This window comes from Neovison vison, chromosome 4 (genome assembly GCF_020171115.1).
Source record: "Neovison vison isolate M4711 chromosome 4, ASM_NN_V1, whole genome shotgun sequence".
Taxonomy (NCBI): Eukaryota; Metazoa; Chordata; class Mammalia; order Carnivora; family Mustelidae; genus Neogale; species Neogale vison.
The window spans coordinates 178,607,890-178,630,813 of record NC_058094.1 but is presented as its reverse complement, the minus strand read 5'-3'; the positions used below and the strand labels follow the sequence as shown (position 1 = coordinate 178,630,813).

Below are 22,924 nucleotides of genomic sequence, written 5' to 3'. Positions count from 1 at the left end.
GAATATGTGAACTGCTGGCACAGTATCACTTTCCCAGGCAGCTATATCTTCCCTCTCTTGCTCCATTTGACTCACCACACAGCTAAAACTTCCCTCCTACATTTTACTAATGACCTCTTTATTGCCACATCTCGTGGTCTTTCATCAGAGTTCCTTTTGATGATTCCACTGGATATGACACTATTATGTCACCTCTGTCTCTCAGCTTCTATGATATGTCATTTCCCCATGTCACTCCCTCATTCTCCTTCTCTCACATTCTCTCTCTTCCCTTTTCTAGTTCCTCTTCCTTGTACTGCTTACCAACTATGAGTATCCTCCAACACTCCAGTCTACTCACACACTCTCCCTGAAGGCATTCACTCTCATGGCTTCAACTCCTGCCTCTGAGAACAACTCCTACATCAGTATTTCAAGCACAGGATAGAGTAGTTGCTTCACAGACAGTCTAGAATTAATCAAATAGCTGATGAGGATGAGCACAATATCTCCAGAGAGCTTCACAGGAGCAGCTGGAATTGCCCACAGAATCTGTATCTGGGTGTGTGAAGGGATATGTGCCCAACAGTGGATTTACAATCTGTGGCCAAGACATTCCAGTGGCTCTGTTGAATCTTGAAGGCCCCAGGACTCCATTCCCATGATTGTCAATCCATCCCAGCAGCATGGCCCACAGGACATCAGCCTACAAAAGGAAAATGACAAGTGTCCTCTTGAGAGTGAGATCTGAGGGGCAAGCCTTGACTCTCACCCCGGCTAATGGTACAGTGAGAAACATGGGTGATCTTTCTGCTGTAATGGGGACACTGTGACCAACTTGCCTTGTAGTCATATCGTAGGGACTGAATGGAGGTGGAAGAGAAATTCTTCAGAGGCCATGTTTACGATATATCTGAAATAACCCCGGAGACATTCAGAACTGCCCTTGGACAAGCTGTATTTATGTTTTATCCACCCAACCAGTAATTATTATCTAAAAAATTATGTTTAAAACAACATTTTAGCAGCCACCATACTCACATCAATACTTGTCTTCTGCTTCCAAAAAGCCTACATGTGGTCCCCATACAACCACAATTTCAAGTAAATGTAAAAGAATTAGGCTTAAGAAAGATAGGAACAAAGAGCTCTCATATTTTTAATAATGTTCAGTGTTTCAGCAAGTGTTTTCACATCCTTACCTCATTTAATATTTTAACAGCACAATAAGATAGTGTTAATCCCACTTTATAGAAGAGAATGTCAAGGCAAAAAGAGTTCATATTCGAAATAATGTATGTAGCAAATGGCTGAGCACTGGGGCAGGAACTAGGTGACCAAGTCCAATTCCTTGCCTTCCTACTCTGTCTCTTGTTGGTATAGGGAAAGTGCTAGACTGTGTGTCTTTCTTCCATAGTTTCTTCAGTTATGAGATTCTCTGACTCTATAACATGGTCCCTCCTTCAGAGAGCCCTCAGCCCTGGAGGGACAAGTAGACCCCCAGCATGCACAACACTGTTCCCCTGCCCAGTTCCTAGGGCTGCTGTGAAGATGACATTACATCATGCACTAACCCAGTGAGAGCGCTTCCGATTCCAAAAACTAGAGACACTGATCTTAGCCCTTCACAGGTACCACCCTGGAGCAGGTATTTTTCCGGGCTCTCCTTAGTTTTGCTAGTATCCACCTCCCCCAGGAGACTGCAGGGGCGGGGGTCAGGTTTTGCCCACCATCACTAAGAACAGTGTGCTCAAGTTTTTGGAGGAAACAATGAATAAGATGAAACAGGTTGGTCTTGGAGAGGGAAGCGGCTGGATCCACGCGCTAAACACTTTTCACCTCAACACACATTTTTGTGTTTCGCAAAGTAGCTAGTTTAGTACATCGGTGGAAGTTCACAGTGAAAGTTCAATAACTATAAATGGGGCGGAAGGCAGACTTTGAGTGAGGGAGAGAAGGGGGAGGAGGCAAAAGGAGGAAGAAGAAAGGAAAGGGGAGGGAGGAGATAGAGCATTACAATTTGGAAAATGTTTCTGTCTCCATAGATGTCAGTGCCAGGACTTCATTTATCTTGGCATCCTCTCATGTTTTTCGTATTTTACACGAGCACACTCGTAAATCCCAGCCTCCTGTAGGAGAAGACGCCCGGGAGATCTCATGACGAGGTTATGTTCCAGGAAATCATGCTGCAGTCCGTCCCAGCAGCAGCATGGGCAGCAATCTCCCCACCGGAATTCCTCTCCGGGCAGGCTAGAGTGTTGCTCTGTGTTGTCTTAGGCTCTCTGGCCCAGGAAGCCCTGGCTGGAAACACTCTTCCCCACCCCCAGCCCACCCGGCCCCTGTGCTGACTTGTGGTCAGTGAAGCACCGGCAGTTAGTGCCTCTTTAGAAATATGGGACAGGAGACTGTGTGGAGTGCTGCCAGCGCGGCAATGGAGGTACGTCAGCGGGCTCTGTGACAGGTGGCAGAGGCCAGGGGACTGGGGAATCACTTACAGTCACAGAGGTTTCTCTCTCTCCCAGCCTTTGTCCACTGATGGGAATGAGGTCTTGGGCAGCCAAGACTCATAACGGGAGCCTGGAGGAGCCTGGAGGGAGCCAGGAGAAAGACGTCTTGGGCAATTTGTATAGGAGTTTCCTTCGTTAAATTATCACACAGTAAGCCAATATCCCCAAGGGAAACTATTTATCAGCTGTCTCATTAGTTGTGTTTTTTTGGTTTTTTTAAAAAAGATTTTTATTTATTTATTTGACAGACAGAGATCACAAGTAGGCAGAGAGGCAGGCAGAGAGAGAGGAGGAAGCACGCTCCCTGCTGAGCAGAGAGCCTTGGGATCCTGACCTGAGCTGAAGGCTGAGGCTTTAACCCACTGAGCCACCCAGGCGACCCCCCCCCCGCCTTTTTTTAAACACAAATCTTTTAAAGATACCTCTCTTGGTTTTATTTGCACTTGCTCAGGTTCGTCTACCTCTTATACTACTGAAGTTCTGCAGTTCAGTGGTTGGGACAAAGCCAGCTTTGAATCTGGGAATGAGAGCAGCCCACAGTCCAGTCCCCAAGACAGTAGGCTTGTTTCCTGCAAGAAAGAGTGCTTGCCCTTAGGGGAGAGAAGTTTGAGGGACTAGGGGAGAGAAGTTTGAGGGACTGGATACACAAAGTTATTGCTAGCCACCAGTCCCAGGGCAATCAGCTAAAGGTGGGGTTTAGAAGGGTAACTATTGGGGGGGCACCTGGGTGGCTCAGTGGTTTAAGCCTCTGCCTTCAGCTCAGGTCATGATCTCGGGGTCCTGGGATCGAGCCCCACATCGGGCTCTCTGCTCAGCGGGGAGCCTGCTTCCCCCTCTCTCTCTGCCTGCCTCTCTGACTACTTGTGATCTCTCTCTGTCTATCAAATAAATAAATAAATAAATATCTTTAAAAAAAAAAAAAAAGAAGGGCAACAATTGGGAAAACTGCGAATTCAGGTTGCCTTATCTTACATGCAATATGGTGTCTATATTGATTGTAAATTCTCCCCACGTGGAGCTAGCCAATGAGGTGCTAGCAAACAAGCTCTTTGGAACTAAAAATTAAGGGAGGGCTGATTTGTAAAGTTAGTCGATATTCATGGTGTAGATACTCCAACTACAGCTGATTTCCGGCTACCCACGGTTGACCTTCTTGCAGAATTCCTGAATATTTAACTCTGAGACCTCTGGAGCTGCTACCAGAAGCTCCAGCCCAGCATTGGCTAAGAAACAAATCTCTCTTTTCTGCTTCCAGACTAGCTTTGAATCCAGGCATCACATTTCATCACACCCCTCCCCCACATCCCCACCACCCAAGTAAGACTGGCTTCAGCTTTGCCATTTATTAGATGCAGGCTCCTCGGCAAGTACTTTACTTTCCCCAAACCACAGTTGTCTCTTGACAATGAGAGTTCAGATGATGCAGCAGATGCCCTTTAGGCTTTGGGCCAAGCCAGTCTTCTCTAAGAGCCGTACCTTTCTCATGGCACCTTATTTGGATTAAGAGACTCCGCGCCTGTGGCCTAAACTGACTTAATCAGGGCTGAACTCTGACCCTGGGGGAGTCCATTCATCAACTGGCCAGTGGCCTGTCTGATCTCTCCCTGGATGATTTGAACAGAGCAACTTTGAGCTTAGATTGGACAGAGATCCAGGAGGTTGCCTGCATCCTGCCATGCTCCTCCATCTGCCTGCTCTAGCCTGGTGGTTCAGCTTCATCTTGGGAGTCTATTCCAGCTGCTCCAATAAACTCTCCCCTGTGCTCAGGCCCGTATGAGTAGGCATTTGTAAATTACAACCACTAGAGCTTTAAAGAAGTCGTAAATGACTTTGGGGTGACCTCTAATATTATACCACTGGTTCTCAAAGTGGGATCCCCCAACCAGCAATATTAACTTCATCAGGCCACTTGTCAGAAATGCCCCACCTCAGGCCCCACAACCTCTATGGGTGGGGCTGGCAATTAGCATTTTTACAAGCCTTCCAGGTGATCTTTCTTTTAAAGATTATTTATTTATTTATTTATCAGAGAGAGAGAGAGAGAGAGAGAGAGAGCCGGCACAAGCAAGGGGAATGGCAGACAGAGGGAGAAGCAGGCTCCCCACTGAGCCAGGAGCCTGGTGTGGGACTTAATCCCAGGACCTAGGGATCATGACCTGAGCCAAAGGCAGACGCTGAACTGACCTAGTCATCCTTCCTCCAGGTGATTTTGATGTGTACCCTTTAGAGAACTGCTATATTACTAGTCTAACAGAGGTATATTTTATTTAAGAAAGGCATTTTAGGGGGGACTAGGTGGCTCAGTTGATTAAGAAACTGAATCTTGGTTTTGGCTCAGGTTGTGATCTTAGGGTCGTGAGATGATTAAGCCCTGCTTCAGGCTCAGGTGCCAGGTGTGGACTCTGCTTGAGAGTCTCTCTCTTTCTCTCCCCTATCTCCCATTCCCTCTAAAAAAACAGAAAACAAAAAACAAAAAGCAATAAAAGGCATTTTCAGAAGGACTGATGAGGTTTTCCCTTCTGATTATCAGATTGAAGACCAAAGCTAATTTTTATTGGTAAAAAGTATTTTTTTAATAAATAACATCGATTACTTTTACAACTTGAAAGAAATGAGTGCAAATTTTCTTTTTTAAAAAAAACTTTCATGTTCGTGGACCAAGACTGACACTCAAAGATGAGCCTAAAAGAACACAAGGAAAAGGTAAGAGTGAAGAATGAAAATGCAGCCCATAGAAAACAGAAGTGGAAAATAGGCATCAGGTAATTTCAAAATGGTGAAGGCTGGAAGCTAGCACAGAGTAGATAACACGAATGCTGTGTGGTTTTGCACTGGAGAGGATTTCACAAAATGTGCCATTGAACATTGAGATGACTGGTAACTTCTGCATTGGAAACGGTACAATATTGATTGCTTTACAAACATACAATAAAAAATGAAACAGGAAACTTGGACTTAATGTCATCCTGACATATCTACAGTTTTCTGGGTTAGGTGTGGAGAGAGATGATCAGAGGGGAATTTTCACTACAACGTGATCTTAAACAGGCAGTTTGCGTGGATAGAGCTCGCTTGCAGGTTGGTTGTTTGAAAGTAGTATTGCTTCCCTATGGAAAATCATACTGTTGGAGAGATGACTGCCGGCTGGACAACAGAATGCTTCATGTAAGGAAACTGAGGGGAAGGTAATGGTGCAGGTCCCTGCAAGGGAGAACCCATCCCAGAAGTGACCAGCGTTTTAACAGTTCCCTCGCCGGCCCCTAGAGGGCAAGCTCGAGACTGAGGTTACAGAGCTGGGGCAAGAGGGAGGGAGGGGAGTCAAGGAAGCGTGGGGAGTCTTTGCTTGCTGTCTCTGCAGAAGATGGATCCTGGCTTACTCTCCCATTCTACCAGTTAGCTACCTGCTATGTAACCTTGGGCTTGTCACTCAAACGTGCCGTGCCTTGGTGTCCTCATCTGGAAAATGGTGAGGATACTGAAAGTGCTTCCCCCAAAAGATGGTTGTGCAAATTCAGTGAGAGAATGCCTGTGACCCACTTGGCACACTGAGCTGAGCGTTTATGTTAGATGCTGTCATCTGCTGTTCGTCCCTGAGATATGCTACATGATTCTTATTCTTTTTGAAAAAGAAAATGACCCACTAGAGTTTCATTGACGAGGTTGGTGAGCTAGAACATGTAAGAAGTATCGAGAGGACTTGGATGGATGTGGGAAATGGCATCCACTTTCTTATGTGAGCTGGCCGCCCACATTTCTGAATTGTCGCAAAAGATCCCACAACTGAAGATCCTATTAGCAGTGTGATCTGCAGGAACTTAGGAATTCTCAAGAAAATAAATACAGGAAAGTTTTCCATAACAATTCATGATGTATAAGGGATGTTTATCATTCTAGTGGTTATTTTCTTTCAATATGACTACTCTTTGAAGGTGCTGGAATTTCAAAACAAAAACAAAACAAATCAAAAAATATGAGCCCTGCCTCGCAATGCAGGGAAGCTGCCTGGATATGTTTAGTCATGCTTCTTGCTCTTCTGACAGTCACAACTGCTGAAAATATCCACAACTGTGGGTTTAGCCTTTGCTGTTTTGTTGGGTAAATACAGATAATACACTGCCCTCTGGGCTTTAGGACTGCTTTGAAAGGTCTGGAGAGCTATGGCTCTTTGGCTTTGCCCCCCCCTCGTGATGTGTGGGCAAAGCGATCTTGGTTATGCGGCAGTTGGCGAGTGGGCTGGCTGCAGCCAATGTCATCTAGAAGACACTACTGAGACGGGACCTCCCGAGCCACACATGCGTCTGTCCCAAGGATTTGGAACACATCCCTGAGTGGTGCTTCTGAGTTTGAGCCAGGATGCCCAAGTAGGTTCTATTGATGGATCTCCTGTTTGCTGCCAAGGATTCTATCCCAGCAACACACCCTTAAGGTCCAGCTATTTACAAAGTAGGGAAACAAACTTCAAAAATCTTGGATCTTTGTACTAAATGGAGTTTGAAAGCTCTCCTGCTGCTTCTCTGGGTCTGTGCTCATTAGCCATACCGTCAGGGACGGCATGGGCCCCCCACGCGTGTAGGTTGATGGGTTCAGAAGAGAGTGAGCCCGAGGGAGAGTCAGGAAGCCAGGAGCACTGAGAGTGAGCCCGAGGGAGAGTCAGGAAGCCAGGAGCGCTGAGAGTGAGCCCAAGGGAGAGTCAGGAAGCCAGGAGCGTTGGCTGTCTTGCTAATATACTCATGTGGCCCCTTCCAGTCAAGTAGTAGCTCCAGTTTGAGCCCAGTCTAAGTGGTTTTCTGAAGAAGGAGTCTGTGCCTGGAACTCTTCCCATGCATGCCTTACTTTGTTTTGTTTGTTTGTTTGATTATTTATTTATTTGACAGAGAGAGAAAGAGAGAGATCACAAGTAGGCGGAGAGGCAGGCAGTGGGAGAGGGGGAAGCAGGCTCCCCGCAGAGCAGAGATCCCGATGTGGGGCTTGATCCCAGGACCCTGAGATCATGACCCAAGCCGAAGGCAGAGGCTTAACCCACTGAGCCACCCAGGCGCCCCAATTTCTGGATGCCTTACTTTGAAAGCAATAAACCTCTCTGCCAACTCTCAGGCAGACCCCAAGAAGATAGTACCTGACAATTTGCTTGGGTTATAAGCCCTCTTAAGAGTACTCATATTTTAATAAGAAGCAATTAGAACCCTAACCTTATCATTGGTCAAAGAAAAAAATCTTTTATGGGAGAATGTTGGTTTCAGTGGCAGCCAATGTGGGAAACACCTTTGAATATACAAACCTGCCTGGTAGTCTTAAATGACTTCCATTATGCTTCTCTAATGGGACTGAATTTTTTCTTCTGTAAAATGGGAAAGCAGCACTTGACTTTGCTGACTCAGAAGTATATATAATGGCAAAAATAGATAACAGACATGAACTTTTACAGGTATTGACACCAGAACATTTTATCTTAATTTTTAATAGGCAGCAATGCGGTATTATCTTATTCCATACTGTATCTTATTCTTATTCCTATAAGTCTATCTTATTCCATACTGTATCACCAGTACGTTTTACAGGGCCTGGGACAGAGTAGGGGCTCTACTGACTTTTATTAAATAGATGAATGACCAGGGTCGGCCATCTGAATTTACGTAGGCTCCTAAAGTCTATCTGAAACTGAGCTCCAAGAAGTTAGGATTGGGAGGAGGATTTGTGGTCACACACAGAAAATACCTAACCCCCAGACAGTACTGAGGCCAAATATTAGTAAGGTGGACAGCATGGGGATGATGTGTCCTCTCCATCCCCTTTTAGCCTGGGAAAGTCATGTGTCTTGAGGTTCAGAGCTGAATGACATATGGAAAACATTAGCTTAAATGTCAGGCAGGCAGATGTGTGTAAGTACTTACTGACACTCTGGGAAACAGGTCTGGGGATCATTCATTCATCCGACAAGTATTTGTTGAGGGCCTACTATGTGCCAGGCATTCTTTTAGGCACTGGAGATGCATCAGTAAACAAACAGAAAATATCCTTGTTCTCACAGGGTTCCATTGAGATGGAGCAAAAGAAGCAGGAAACAAAGTGATCCACAGCAAATGGTGGTGATGGAAATATGACAGAGAAGACTAAAGCAGTATATGGGGTTGCAGAAAGTCCAGCATTGCTATTTTAGTGAGGGTGGTCAGAGAAGGGCCTCCTGGAGCAGCAGCATTATGACAGAGATGTGGATCAAAGTTTCATAGTAATATCACTAGGAAGAGTATTTTAGGGTAAGGGAAGAGAGTGTGCAAAGAACCCGAACTACAGGGGGTTAAAGCCTCTGCTTTTGCAGGTCATGATCTCAGGTCCTGGGATGGAACCCCACATCAGGTTCTCTGCTCAGCAGGGAGCCTGCTTGCCCCTCTATCTCTGCCTGCCTCTCTGCCTATTTGTGATCTCTGTCTGTCAAATAGATGAATAAAATCTTAAAAAACAAAACAAAACAAAAAAACGAACTACAGATGTGATTGGCATGTTCAAGAAACAAGCAAGAGGGTCTGTCTGGCCGAAGAGTGTGCAAAGAGGAGAGCAGTAAGAAATGAGGTCAGCAAGGAAATGGGAGCCAGTGCCTGGAGTACATTCTAGGCCATGGCCAGGACTTTGGGCTTATTTTACGTGTGACAAGAGGACTGTGAGCAGAGGAATTTCTGTTTTTGCAGGAGGACTCTGGCTGCCTGTCACGTGGAGAAGAAACCCTAGAGGCAAAGGTGGGAGCAGGGAGCCCAACTCCGCAGCTAGTGCAGGAGGTAAGAGGTCCTGGGAGCTTTGGATGAAGATGGGAGGGGCAGAAGAAGTAATAAGTGAGGAAATTTGGGATACGATTTAGATACTAAGCCAACAGGATTTGCCAGTGAATTGCAGGCAGCATTTGAGAAAAAGAGAAGCTCAGGGATGACTTCAAGATTTTTTACCTAATTAAATGGAATTTTATGATGGGACACACAAAGGCAGAGTGGGTTTTGGGGGAAATGAATGATTTGGCTTGGGATCTTAGTGTATTGACCTATTGCTGCATAACAAAGCATCCTCAGACTTAGGGACTTCAAACTACACTTATTAGTATTTTCCATGTTTCCATGGGCTGAGCTGGGATTCTCTCGGTTGGTTTTCTCTGGAAGTGGCCAGGAGGCACAGATGGGGTGCACACATTTGGCTGGCCATGGATGCTGGCCATTGGCTGGGGGCTCAGCTGGCACGGACCGTGCCAGTGCCCACACGCATTGCTTGGCCTTCCTCCAGCAGCCTTCTCATACTTGGGTCCAAGAGGGAACATCTCACACAGTTCCAGTTCAGAAGAGCTAGGTAGAAGTTCCAAGTTCCATTCTTAAGACCTAGATTTACAGACACCCAAATGCTACTTCTACTGTATTTTACTGGTTAAGCAAACCACGAAGACCAGACTGTTTACAAAGGAAGGGGCATCAGATTTCACATGGACAGGGACGGAAGGGGCTCCTGGCAGCCGTCTGTGGACACCATTCTACCACTGACACTGTTTGAGATGTGTATGGGTATTCAAGTCTCAGGAAGAGATTCTGGGTCTCCAGAAATCAGGCAGGAAATCTTTCGTGAGAGATTTTGTTTAGACTGTTAGACCTGACATTGTTAAATTAGAAAGTAATTGCTCTCCTGCTTTCTCTTTTAAAAAGTGACCTAGTTGGAATTATGTTTTTCTATTACATATGCCTGTAGTAGCTAATAAATGAACTGTATTCTTTTTTTATCATCGTTAATAATTACTTGACACAGTGCCCGATACTCTAAACACTTAATAAGTGTTAATCATCATTATTATTAGCCACTACATTTTTCAAACTTCCTTATTCACATTCTTTCTAAACTGAATAGATGTCCCATGCTGTGTCTCTGTGGCATGCATTAGTCCAGCTGTATTCACATTAGGCTGATTGTTCCTGATATCATTAAACATTTCAGACCCATTCTTCCTTCTGAACCCATTATTGATGTATGTACCATTTCTCAACCTGGACCCTTCTGATGTATTTCTAAAGTCTGCAAATTCTGTGGGATTAAACTTGGTGGGGTTTTCATATTTATGATAATCTTATAATAATCTGAGCACATTCTAGAACTCCCAGACTACCACCTATTATTGAAATACTCCATGTGATTTCCTAGGGACATCTGCGTCGAACATATGGGCATATGAGTACCAAGGAAAGCCAAATTATAATGCAATATACACACCAATCATTTCATAGAGAAAGGTAGTGGGAGAATGGAATGGTCCTAATCATTAGCATAAGAAACTATATAGACCCCAGAGCTGACCATTAGTACATATTTAAAAAAATCATTGGCTATTTATGAAATCTTCATTGTGAATACCTAAATTAGCATGGTTAGATTGTAAGTGCAATAGTGAAGAACAAAAAAATTTTTTGTTAAACAGTGTATTTTTGTTGTTGTATATTTTAACTTCAACATTGTATTTTGAAGTGTGCTCATTGGCCTTTATGATAATGAATCCACTGGATGAATAATGCATCCATCTAAATAAGGAAACCTAATTTTTAAAAAGATGATCAAAGAAGATGATAACAGTAATGATCCAACTTTGCAACAAGTGGAATGAAACTCATCGGTTGTATAGTCTGCTAGTAAACCAAACGTGGGCAATTTAGCAGCAGCAAATAGCATCATTCATTGCTCTAAATTAATGTTGATAACTCTTTGTTGGTTTTGTAACTCAATTTGCCTTTAATTGATAAACTTGATTTCGTTTTAGATTTGCATAAGATCTATGAGCACAAGGCATTCACACTTCATTCATCTTAAAGAAACATAATTAAAATGATTTAAGTCAATGCTGATGATTTATATATTTTTTTTCCTTTAAAGGCTTGCTTCATTACTCATGTTTGAGAAATACCGACTTCATGAATAAGCTTCTATAAATCTAAGAACTGTCTCATTATATTCTAGGAAGAAAGGAAAGAGAAAAACCACTCTAGGACTCTTTTTCTTTTCCTCTCAGAGATGTTTTTAGGCTTATAATATTCTGGTTCCAGTTTTGTTTTTGTTTTTGTTTTTGCTGTCTGTTTTTTAAATATTTTCTGTTTGTTTTGCCCGTGTGGAACATAGGAGACATTTTGACATCAATCTCTAGGCCTGCTCTATGGTTTTCTAGAGCAATTTGCTCCTTGTTCTCGGATTGTATCTATCTACTTTCAGTTTCAAAAACATGCCAAGTTCTTTGCGACCTCAGCACTTTTGTGCTTGCTGTATCTTCTGTTCCAGCTAGAAGCACTTTCCCTTGGCTTAATGCATGGCTTGTCCTTTTAAATCTTTCGTTGTTTGCTTAAATACTCTTTCCTCAGAATGCCCTTCCATGATCATCGCTATTTAAAGAAGTCTCCTCTTATTTTCCCTCATTACCTTCTTTTTTTTTTTAAAGATTTTATTTATTTTATTTGACAGAGATCACAAGTAGACAGAGAAGCAGGCAGAGAGAGAGGAGGAAGCAGGCTCCCTGCCAGGCAGAGAGCCCAATGCGGGGCTCGATCCCAGGACCCTGGGATAATGACCTGAGCCGAAGGCAGAGGCCTTAAACCCACTGAGCCACCCAGGCGCCTCTCATTACCTTCTTCATTTCCCCCATCGTACTTATAAGATCTCTCATGATTTAAGATGTTTGTTTTACTTGTCCACTGCCTGCCTCCCCCATCGGACTATGAGAGGGAATGCTGCAAGTCTGTCTTTCTGACTACTGTAGCATCTAGCACACTCTGTGGCATACATAGGAATCCAATAAGCATTGACCAAATTTGGAAGTATGGTACTCACTGCTTTTATGACCCAGGTTATTCCTGGAAATCCCGTCATCTAGGAAGCCAGTGTGAAACTACTGAGAACTTACCTATGATGAAATTTCAGTGAGTGAAATAAAGAATCTAGTAGAAGGTCTGGGTGTATTGGTTGAGCTGAGTGGAAGCAAAGCAACCAAAAATGGGGATCAGTTACCCAAAAGAGTGCAGCTTTGCTAATTGAGCCACAAATACCCAGCTGTTCTCTTGATTCTCAGAGTTTGCCTGCCCCTCGTGGTTTGATGAGGAGGTAGGAGGAAAATAATGATCTTTTAAGTCCCTGTGCTATCAGACCATGCCAGAATGAGTGCCTTAGTCAGGATAAGGACTATGCAAGATGCCCAATTGATGGAGTCAGTGATCAAAATAATGACTAGCTTCCAAACTTTGGATTTTATCTATTTGTCTTAGAACTCTGCTGAGTTAGATAATTACCATTTTTTCATTATCTTGAATATGCACATTTCCTCTACCTTGTAATATCTCTTAAATCAAGATGCATCTTAACAATTTATGTCATGTCATGGTTTACTTGGTGGCTTTTTTCTTTTTTTAAATAATGTTTAGAACAATGTACCTTTTACAGCTAATGGCACTTTGGAGTTAATAAAATAAGTAACCCTCTCTATTTTTTTGAGGCAGTTGACTAATACTAATTGGCTAAGTGAAGGAACTTATAAGCCTTTTGCTAGGAACAAGCCACTGTAGAAACATTTCAGCAGAAAGTGGCTAGCAACAATTCCTGTGCCATTGTGATGCTTTCTGGCCAAGGAGCGGGGTCTGTTGCCCCTCTGTTTGAATCTAGGTCAACACTGTGATTTACTTTGATCAACAGAATGTGAGGAAAGTGACACTGTGTGACTTACAGTTATAAGAGGACATCCAGTTCTTTGAAGAGCCAGCTCCCTCAGTGCACATACAACTGCCCATACCTCCCAGCCATCAGCCAGCACCAGTGTCCTAACCATGAGGGTAAGGCCATCTTGGATCTTCTAGCACTGCATAATCTGCCTTAGACAATACCGTAAACCATCCCCGCTGAGCCTGGTCTGAATTCCTAATCCATACAATCATGAACAAGAAAATGGCTTTTGTTTGAGTCCTCTAAATTTTAGGGTGCTTTGTTACATGGCAGTAGATAACTGGGATAGCAGCAGAGTTAGGATTCTAGAAAGTATGTTCTCAGTCTCTCCCAATTTGGAACAAACTCTCCTCTTTGAATGAAGAAATACCCTCAATGATATGAGCCTTAGAAAAGTTGCCCATGTTTTTCCCACATCAGACTTCCCAACATTCATAAAACAATCCACGAAGCACAGTTCAGAAGCCACAGTTCAGAAACAAATTGTGCTGGACTGATCGCGTCCTCAAATCACCTTTCCATTCACAATTGTTTCTACTCACTTCGATGCGCCTCCCTGAGAACCTAGTGTTCCTAAAAGATGTCTTCCTGCATAGCCTGATGCAAAACAGCATAATCCCCAGGGAATCGCCTCTAAAAAAAAAATGTCTAATGCTTCTAAACAAACAAATGATTGCTTAGCCATGGTAATTCCATAAGAGAACCAACTTTGGATGACAACTGTTATTCAAGACCATGATTAGTCAGAGAGAATGATTTGGGTCTGACGAGCCTCAGAGCTACTAGGGCACAAGGCGTGTCCCCCAGGGCCGCCGTCAGGGGGAATAATGGGGGCATATCTCCTAAGAATTGCCACTCAGAACAGCCGACCCTGCTGACCAAGCAGGATATCCTCAGTGTGTGCAGCAGTTTCTCAATAGGAAGTGTGAACATTGCAAAAGGGAGGACAAGGATTCTGAAAGATTAATATCCGGTGAGGTGTGAAAGGAAAACTGAAGCTACCCATTCGCAGTAAAAGCCTCAGAATGGAAAGCTATTTTGGTAGCCAAGTGTGGAAAGTTAACATTAACCAGATAAAACCATAGGGTCATAAAGCCAGGAATGTGAACGAATCCGTGAGTCTGGTTTTCCTAAGCTTATCTGCTCGTTCAGGACAAATTTTCCTTCTATTACTCCACGAAATATGAGCACACGCCTATGTGTTTATACTTTAAAATAAACCACATTATCTCAAGGTCCTATTATTCCTATTCCACAACTTAATCCATATATGCAATCCAATAATTATAACTACTTTAACATTTCTTTACAAGTAAACCTAGTAGAGGCACCTGGGTGACTCAATTGGCTAAACGTCTAGCTTCAGCTCAGGTCATGATCCCAGGGTCCTGGGACAGATCCCAGCGTTGGGTCCCTGCTCAGCAGGCAGCCTGCTTCTCCCTCTGCCGCTCCTCCTGCTTGTGCTCTCTCTCTCTCCTCCCCCTCTCTAACAAGTAAGTAAAATCTTTTTTTTTTTTTAAAGTAAATATAGTACTCTCTCCTTTGTGTCTGCCAAACCTCCTTCATGGAACACTAAAATTGAGAATGAATATCCCCTGCAGCCTCTGACTGGCACATGAGACCCTCACCAGTGTCTAGCTGGGGTTGGAAAGCCTTGCATGAGTCCAAATCAGTCTCTTGTTCCAGAAAACCCAGACAGCAGTTCTGCTCCAAATGGAGTCTGTCTGGACATCAGTCTCCTGACGGATGCAATCAAGGCAAGGATCAATACCACCCCTATTATGATTTAGTGGAGACTCATACTTGATTTTGGATTGCTACAGAATATCCGGGAGAAATGTTAACCCAGTTTTCTATAGAAAACTATAGAATGGAATCATTACCAAGAAAATCAAACCACAAAGGAAGGGAAAGTGTGGTGTTGGAAAGTTTCAGCCTGTCCAATGCTACCATGAATTCAGTGATTTGCAACAAGGCAAAAAGAAAGGTATCCTTTTTCCAGCAAATGCAAAAGCATACTGTCATTTTATGGTAGTTGAAAAAACACACAAGGGGCACGTGGGTGGCTCAGTGGGTTAAAGCCTCTGCCTTTGGCTCTGGTCATGATCCCAGAGTCCTGGGATGGAGCCCTGGATCAGGCTCTCTGCTCAGCAGGGAGCCTGCTTCCGCCTCTCTCTCTCTCTGCCTGCCTCTCAAGCCTACTTGTGATCTCTGTCTGTCAAATAAATAAATAAAATCTTAAAAAAAAAACACACACACAGATTGACCCTCAGTTGGCAACACCCCACTAAGGCCTCTGGCCTTTTCTCTGGACCCCATCAGCAGACCTGCAGTAACAATGTCTGATATTATAGGCCATCATTTAAAATCCTAATTTGGGGTTATGGACAGTGGGGAGGGTATGTGCTATGGTGAGTGCTGTGAAGTGTGTAAACCTGGCGATTCACAGACCTATACCCCTGGGGATAAAAATATATTATATGTCTATAAAAAATAAAAAATTTAAAAAATCCCAATTTGAAGCTGGAAGACCATGATTTTTTTTTCTGCAAATAAATCTAGAAAAAACATCTTATGACTTTTCTTCACACAAAATCAGACACCCAAAGTTGAGTTCCCTGGGGCATGATGCTTCTCTCCTGACAAGAGTAACTTAAAGTAGCTTTGGGGATGGGAGTGTGAGATGTCCTTATAACCTCTCCCTGGTGCCCAGCATTTCCCCTCACAGCATCTGAGGGTTTTGAGTTCTCTTTATGACACTCTACTGAAGTATCACCAATTAAGCCTACTTCTAAAGATGCAAATTGGCTTGGCAAAGAGGTAGGTCCTCAGGGACACTGGTTTTACAGGGACAAGGCAGGAAATGTGTATGTGAATTTGAACTTGAAGCTTGAAGGCTGAATGTGCCTAAAACAGACTTTGTTGGAACACCCAGGTGAGGTACCAGAGTTTAGCTAGTGAGGCTAATGAGAAGGGCAGCTATTGGGGAAATTATGGACCCAAGTGACATAGGGCAAGAACAGGGGGAAACACTGTGCATTCAGGGAGAGGGGCTTTCCAGTGTGGTAGAGGGTGCAAAAAATTTGTGGAAGGGGGCCTTTCAAGGTAAGTACCATCTAGGGACAGCCCTGTTTTCAATAAGGGGGTGAGGCAGCACTCCTCTTTCTCCTTCTTCTTCTTCCCTCCTTTGGCTAGAATTACTGGTCCTAAGACTTAACTTCATGGTGAGCTTCTTTAGCCTTTTTGGCATCTGTGGACTGCTCTCTTCAAACTCAGTCATCCTTATTAACCATATTATATATAGCACATGAAATTCTGCAAACCACTGGCTTAGAAAAACAATTAGGGGCTGTTTTTAAGGTGATACTCTCTGTACCTCAGCTAAGATTTGCAAGGGTCAGTCTCCTGTGACTCCGTTCAGTCTTATGAGGCTCAGACTCCCTTGGTCAGCCTGAAGAGCCACAGTTTGCTAATCAGGGTTGGGCTTGAAACAGTTGAGCAATGAACCAGTTTCCCTTATCTCCTTTTGCATTGACAATGGTCATCACCATGATTCATATGACACAGTTCCTCGAAAGACCAAAAAAAAAAAAAAAAAAAAAAAAGACGAAACAAATTTCACAAAATGCTCCCTATTGCCTATGGCTTATGATACATATTTTAATATCATTTGTAAATGCATAGTTAAGAGTTTTTGGGTCTTCAGAGTTGGAGGCATTTAAAAAAACTATGATAATTGAATATCGGTGTTGAGTAATTCTATTTGTTTCTAATTTTTTTTTTTTTAGCTAACCTTCTTTAAACAATCTAAAAGATAGTTTTAGCACAAAACTGACTTCTCAAATGTAGAGGTAAAAAGAGTTGAGACGTAGGTATGTACACACAGACAAATTTTTAAATTTTTCTTATATTATGGATTAAAATGCTGACATTTGAGTCTCCTTGTAACAGTATCATTAGAAGAGTTATGATCAGGATATAATAAGATAATAAAACCACTAACGTAATCTAGTGTGGTTTTCAAAGTGTGACCAGAGGACTCCTAGAGAGTCCTGAGTTCTTTTCTGGAAACCCACAAACTCCTACCTTTCCCAATTACATATCTGTGTAAGACTGGATTTCCATCCTGTACTTCAGCTGAAACAGCACGACTAACAGATTGAATGCAGGAAAGACATGAGATTCTAGCTGCCTTTTCCGAGGCCAGACATTAAATAAATGTCCAGAAATATAACCCAATGACAGTCTTCTCACTACGTTTTTGAGGAAGAAAATATAATTAATTTTCATGAGAAATAAGTTCTGTTAACATGTAATGGATAGTTAATTTTATTAAAGGAATAAACGTATGTCACAAAAATTTCCATTTTAATTTCTAGCACAGTCAATATTAATAGATTTAAACGATAGAAATAGAAGCTCTTTAAGGTCCTCAGTAATCTTTTAAAATTATTTATTTATTTATTTTTGGTCCTCAGTCCTAAGAGTGGAAAAGAGTCCCAATACTAAGATGGTTGAGAATTGCCACACGAATCCTGGCTCATTTTCCTCAAGCTAATTCTCTAAACTATAACCACCTAAAGCCCATTTCTTTAGCTTGCACTGTTTGCTGCCTTCACTCCTTCTCAGTTTCCCTCCAACAGTACGCTCATAGGCAAGGGTAGTATAAAAATACTTAGCAACGGATACAACGGGGGAACCCACCAATCAAAATTTTCGCACAACAGTAAGCAAAGACTGTAACAACAGGATGAGTCCCCCTGTCTCTGAGCTTCTCTGTCCTTCCACTTGTAAATCCCATCTGCCTGGGGGAATGGGAGAATTCCCTCACCCTCCCAGAAGCCTGCCCTGCTCCCAGGTGAACCCTCGGGCTTAGCACAGCACCTGGTACACGGTTAGGGCTCTGCCAGGAACTCTGCCTGAGCCCCCATTTATGTGTCGTGAGTGTAAACCCTTTTGCTTCCCCTAGCAGTGTCCATATAACCAGTCTGGAAGAACACGACTTCGGGTTTCCCTGCAATGACACGAAGGGGAAAGGTCACCAACCATTTTCATCATCATAGTGATTCGTCACTAAGAGACAGAACTTCAGGAGGTCTAATATTGTGCAAAGTCTTGAATACCTGGAAAAGATTTGTTTAGGCCTAAGGAAAGGGTGAAATGCCTCAGAGGCCCTAGTTTACGCAAACCATTTAAACCACTCTAGTTAAAACCTCACTAGCATACTGCATGGAGGGCAGCAGACTGAGCTTCTCACCAGAAATGCATGGAATGTATTTAGATGTCTTTTTTGGTGGGATGAGATTACGAGAATTGGGAAGACCAGATGCAGGGGATTTCCAAAGGTCTGAGGCCAAGCTGATGACTGCCAACCCTGCACACTTAGATGGAGCTCTCCTAGAATGTGTACTTCCTCATGCACTTGTCCTTTCCCTCTGACTCGCTGTGATGGATTGAACTGGGTCCCCTCAAATTCATATGTTGAAATCTTCATCCCCAGTACCTCAGAATGGGGCCGTGTTTGGAGACAGGGTCTGTACAGAGGCAATCAAGTTCAAGTGAAGTCATTACAGTGGGTGCTAACCTCATATGACTGGTGTCCTTATAAAAAGGGGAAGTTTGGACACAGAGATACATACCGAGGAAAGGCAATGTGAAGATACAGGAAGAACAACCTGTGAATATGAAGACAGACATCTCTAAGTCAAGGAGAGAAGCCTGGAACACACTTCTCCTTCACAGGCCTCAGAAGGAACAATTCTTGATCCCGGACTTCTCGCATCCAGAATTGTGAGAAAATAAATTTCTGTTGCTCACATCGCCCAAATTTCTGTTGCTTATGGCAGCCATAGAAAACTTGTCTTTGGGTTTCTAAGTCACAGCCCTGTTCTCTTTCAGGGAAGAGAACTTTCTCTCAGGGGAAGAATTCTAAGGAGTTCTTCATTTGATTAAAGTGAGGTATAGAAGGATAATGAGCAGTTGCTTCCTTGACGACTCCCTCAGCCAGAAATGGCTTAGGGGATCGGCCTCACCCTTCACCTCCAGGGCCTCAGAAACAAGTGAGTGGTAGAGTGTGGCCTCCTGTGTGGTGGCCACACACCAGAGTGTAGCCCCTGCAGCCTCGACACAGCCCTTGTTTGGGGATGTCCTTCTCTGGGACTCCTTCTGTTCTTCAGCCCTTCTAGAACGTGACCCCAAAATGTACTGTTCCCATGCATCTTGGACCATCGATGCCAACTGTAATCAGCAACCATGTAAAGCTACTTAGGTTTTTGATGTTGCTACTGACCTTGGCATGCCCCAGTCCAAACCCTCTCCTCCTCAGCTGTTCTCACACCCTCTTCTGGCCCCCACTTCCCCAATGTCTTCATTCTTCTCATCGCGTGCTGACTAGTGAGTCCTCTTTGGCCATTCTCTGTGTCCCTTCTGCTGTATCAACTCTGTTGCCAAATCCTACGCGTTGTTCCTTCCCATTTCCTCTCACTCTGCCTCTCCTGATGTGTGCACTTCTAGCACCCTTGGTCAGGCCATTTGTACCCCATGGGTTCCAAGTGCCACTAGAATACTGTTTGACATTGTGCACTGCTTGGACTCCAGGGATATTTTGATTTGGGGGCCCCTGGTAAAGGATAGAGTAAAGGATACAGGGAGGTCTATGGAGGGATGAGGTGAGAGTCAAGGATGGGTTGTGGATGAGGGATGAGGTAAAGCTAATTGTGGGGGAGGGGGAGGGGTGGGCTGTGGGCACAGACTGCATGGTAATAAAAAGAAGTTGAAAGTTTAATGTTTTGTTTTCAGGGGTAAAAACAAAAGTGGTATGGATGTTAAAATGCCAACAACTACCACAGAATGTCAATGTCGGAATGTCATGAATCACTGCAGATGCCTCCATCTGGTTGCTCGAATTTCTTTCCTCCAGCGTTGTACATACTACTGCCATGTTTAAATGTGTAAGTTTCTTCAGTGTATCATCTCCTGTCTTCATAGAGTCAACAAACATTGACTGAGTATACTTCTCGGTGTTGAGATTTGGTAGGAAACAAGACAGAAGGAGTCCCTGCTACTTTCCTACCACCCTCTCCAACAGCTCGCGCTCCAAATAGTATTTTTAAGCTGATTCTTAAAGAGTTAGTCACCACATGTATGTGCGCACGCACACACACACACACATCTGTACATACATACATATGAACAAGTATATGGCACATACATCACTAAAGCTCCTGATACAGACCCTTAATTCACTGATTATAATCAAAAAGAAGGTACTGAAGAGTAAGCAGGCTCCATGAGGAACACTATGCAGTAGTAGGTATTTTCCTTCGAAGGCGTTTTCATTTATAGGATGAAATGGGGGAAATATGGGGACATTTTTTAAATAGTGGGAATTGTTCCTTCTGTCATTCTGTGCTTTTGTTTTCATGATTTTCCTCCTCCCGATTTTGAGCTTGAGAACATTTAATCTTCCTTTTCAAAGTTTATGTGAGGAGAAAAAATTTGTTGCTTGGTTTGGTATTCCTCTGACTCCCTAAAGTTGTAATATAAATAAATTTCAGGGGCTTTTTTGTTTTTTAAGATTTTATTTATTTATTTGACAGAGAAAGAGACAAGGAGAGAAGGAACACAAGCCAATGGAAGTGGGAGAGGGGAGCTGGATGCGGGGCTCCATCCCAGGACCCCAGGATCATGACCTGAGCTGAACGCAGATGCTTAACAACTGACCCACCCAGGTGCCCCTAAATTTTACTTTTTGAAAGACAAAGAAGGAAGCTGTTGCCTCCACCCCCCTCCCAATACCCCATTCAGATAGACAAAGGTGCGGACAGTTCCCACGCCTCCTCTCATCCAAGTGCAAGAAAACTTCCTCTCAGGTCTTTTCTCTTAAATAATAACCATAAGTTTTTGGAGAAGTCAATCAGTTCAAAATAGATGACATTAAAAAGGAAGAGTAATGACACAAACCTCACAGCGCAGTCCCGAATGAAATTATAACAAATCACGGCTGTTTGCTGGATTTAAACCAACTAGGGCGAAAGTTCAGCTGCACAGGGCCAGTGTGAAGATGTGTGCCATCCCCGATTAAGAGCTGGAACCATCGTGCACGGAGCCTCCTGCCGCCCAGCCCAGCCACTTGCTTGCTTGCGTAGATTTGGCGAGGGTCCAGGGGAGGAAGTGGGGAGAGGGAAAAAATGCCCAGTTTTCGTTCTCAAGTCTCCTGAAAGGAAAAGACGTGTCTGGGCTTGTTTTAAAAGGTTTGGAGAAATGCCTCGCACATGACAATGAAGAAGTTCTGGTCAGAGAAGCGGGAAATTAATCTAGGTCGTTCCCGGGGTCATGGGCAGGAGGGGACAAGAAAAAAGACACCTTTGGTGAAGGTGTCTATGCACACAAACATGAAAAGACGTGCGGCTAGAAAAATGGGTCCCTGGAGACTTAGCTCTTCTTCTGTAAAGCTGGACACCTGCCTTCTCTAGGAGCCCTGGGGCCTCCCGTGCAGGTGTGCATGTGTCAGCCATTCTGTCCACGTGGTTTTTTTAAAGTCAGTGGTTGTTGGACAAGGTAATCCAGGTGCCAGGCCCTGAATTGTGCATTTTGCAAGCACTGTCTGGTGTAGTCCTCCTAGCTCCTAGTGACTCTTCAGCCCTGGTTGGTAGAGGAGAGCCCTGAGACCCAGAAAAGTTTTAAAAATTTGCCCAAAGTCACAGACCTTGTCTATTCATCTCCTAGAACTTAAGCACCACCCCACTTTCCTCCAAGCTCTCCATAGTATGGTTTATTTTATGCTTTTCCAGAATTGTCTGTACTATGCAGAATGTGTGCAGAAATCTTGCTGTATGCCATTCGCTCAAAATTCAACAAGCCATTCCTGCGAATTATTAGGTGCTAGGTTTGTGCTAAATGGAGATGAGAACGTATTGCCTCTGCACTGAGTTAGCTCATTGACTCATTCATTCATTCATTCATTAACTCATCTATCCAGCAGACTTTTTTCCTAAGTACTTCCCAGGCACTGTACTAGCTGCTGGAAATAAGAAACCAAAAGGATACGTGTTTTGTGTGCCTAGTGATAACAACAAGGCTGATAACAATGGCTGACATTTACTGTGCCCCGCACTATTCCGAGCCCTCTGTTTCCATTCACGCCATCCCTCCTCGCCATGAGTCTGTGAGGTGGGCACTAGTATTATCATCATCTTCGTTTTACAGGTGAGGACACTGAGACAGAGATTTAAGAAACTCAGTCTCGCTGGAGTGGAGATTGAGACACAGTTTAAATACTGGACAGACTTGCGGGAAGAAGTTGCAACAAAAAAGGTTGGTAATGCAGTGAAATTCCTGAGAATTAATGTCAGTCCGTGGTTGCTGAGGCCAGTGGGAATCGGTGACCAAATACACCGGTCCCGAGGTTCAGGACAGCTGCCTGACCCTCAAAGGGGGCCCATGGCTCCTGGCAAAGCTAGGAGAGTTGTCAGAGTGTGGTGAGCTGGGTACTTAGGAGGCAGAAATGAAATTATTACACTATCTTTCAGTTTCATTTCAGATATCGGGGGTTGTTTCTGCAATGACTAAAATTGGGGTTACAGGGAAGAGTGACTTTGGCTGCGTTTGGAGGGTCAGCTCATCCTAGTAAGAATCTTGAGGTGATTATTTCTCTAATGGGATTCAAATGAAAGATTTGTGTTTGTGTGTGGTGTTCATTCACTCATGCCATAGATATTTATTCA

General features: G+C 43.7%; 1 long non-coding RNA gene across 1 annotated transcript; it reads left to right on the top strand.

Moving 5' to 3' along the window:
- The first annotated feature begins 2,374 nt into the window (after positions 1-2,374).
- Positions 2,375-20,826, top strand: LOC122904062. The gene is made up of 4 exons (XR_006384138.1): positions 2,375-2,416; positions 9,170-9,256; positions 19,998-20,149; positions 20,798-20,826. It is a non-coding gene; the product is annotated as an uncharacterized LOC122904062 (long non-coding RNA).
- Positions 20,827-22,924: the final 2,098 nt, after the last annotated feature.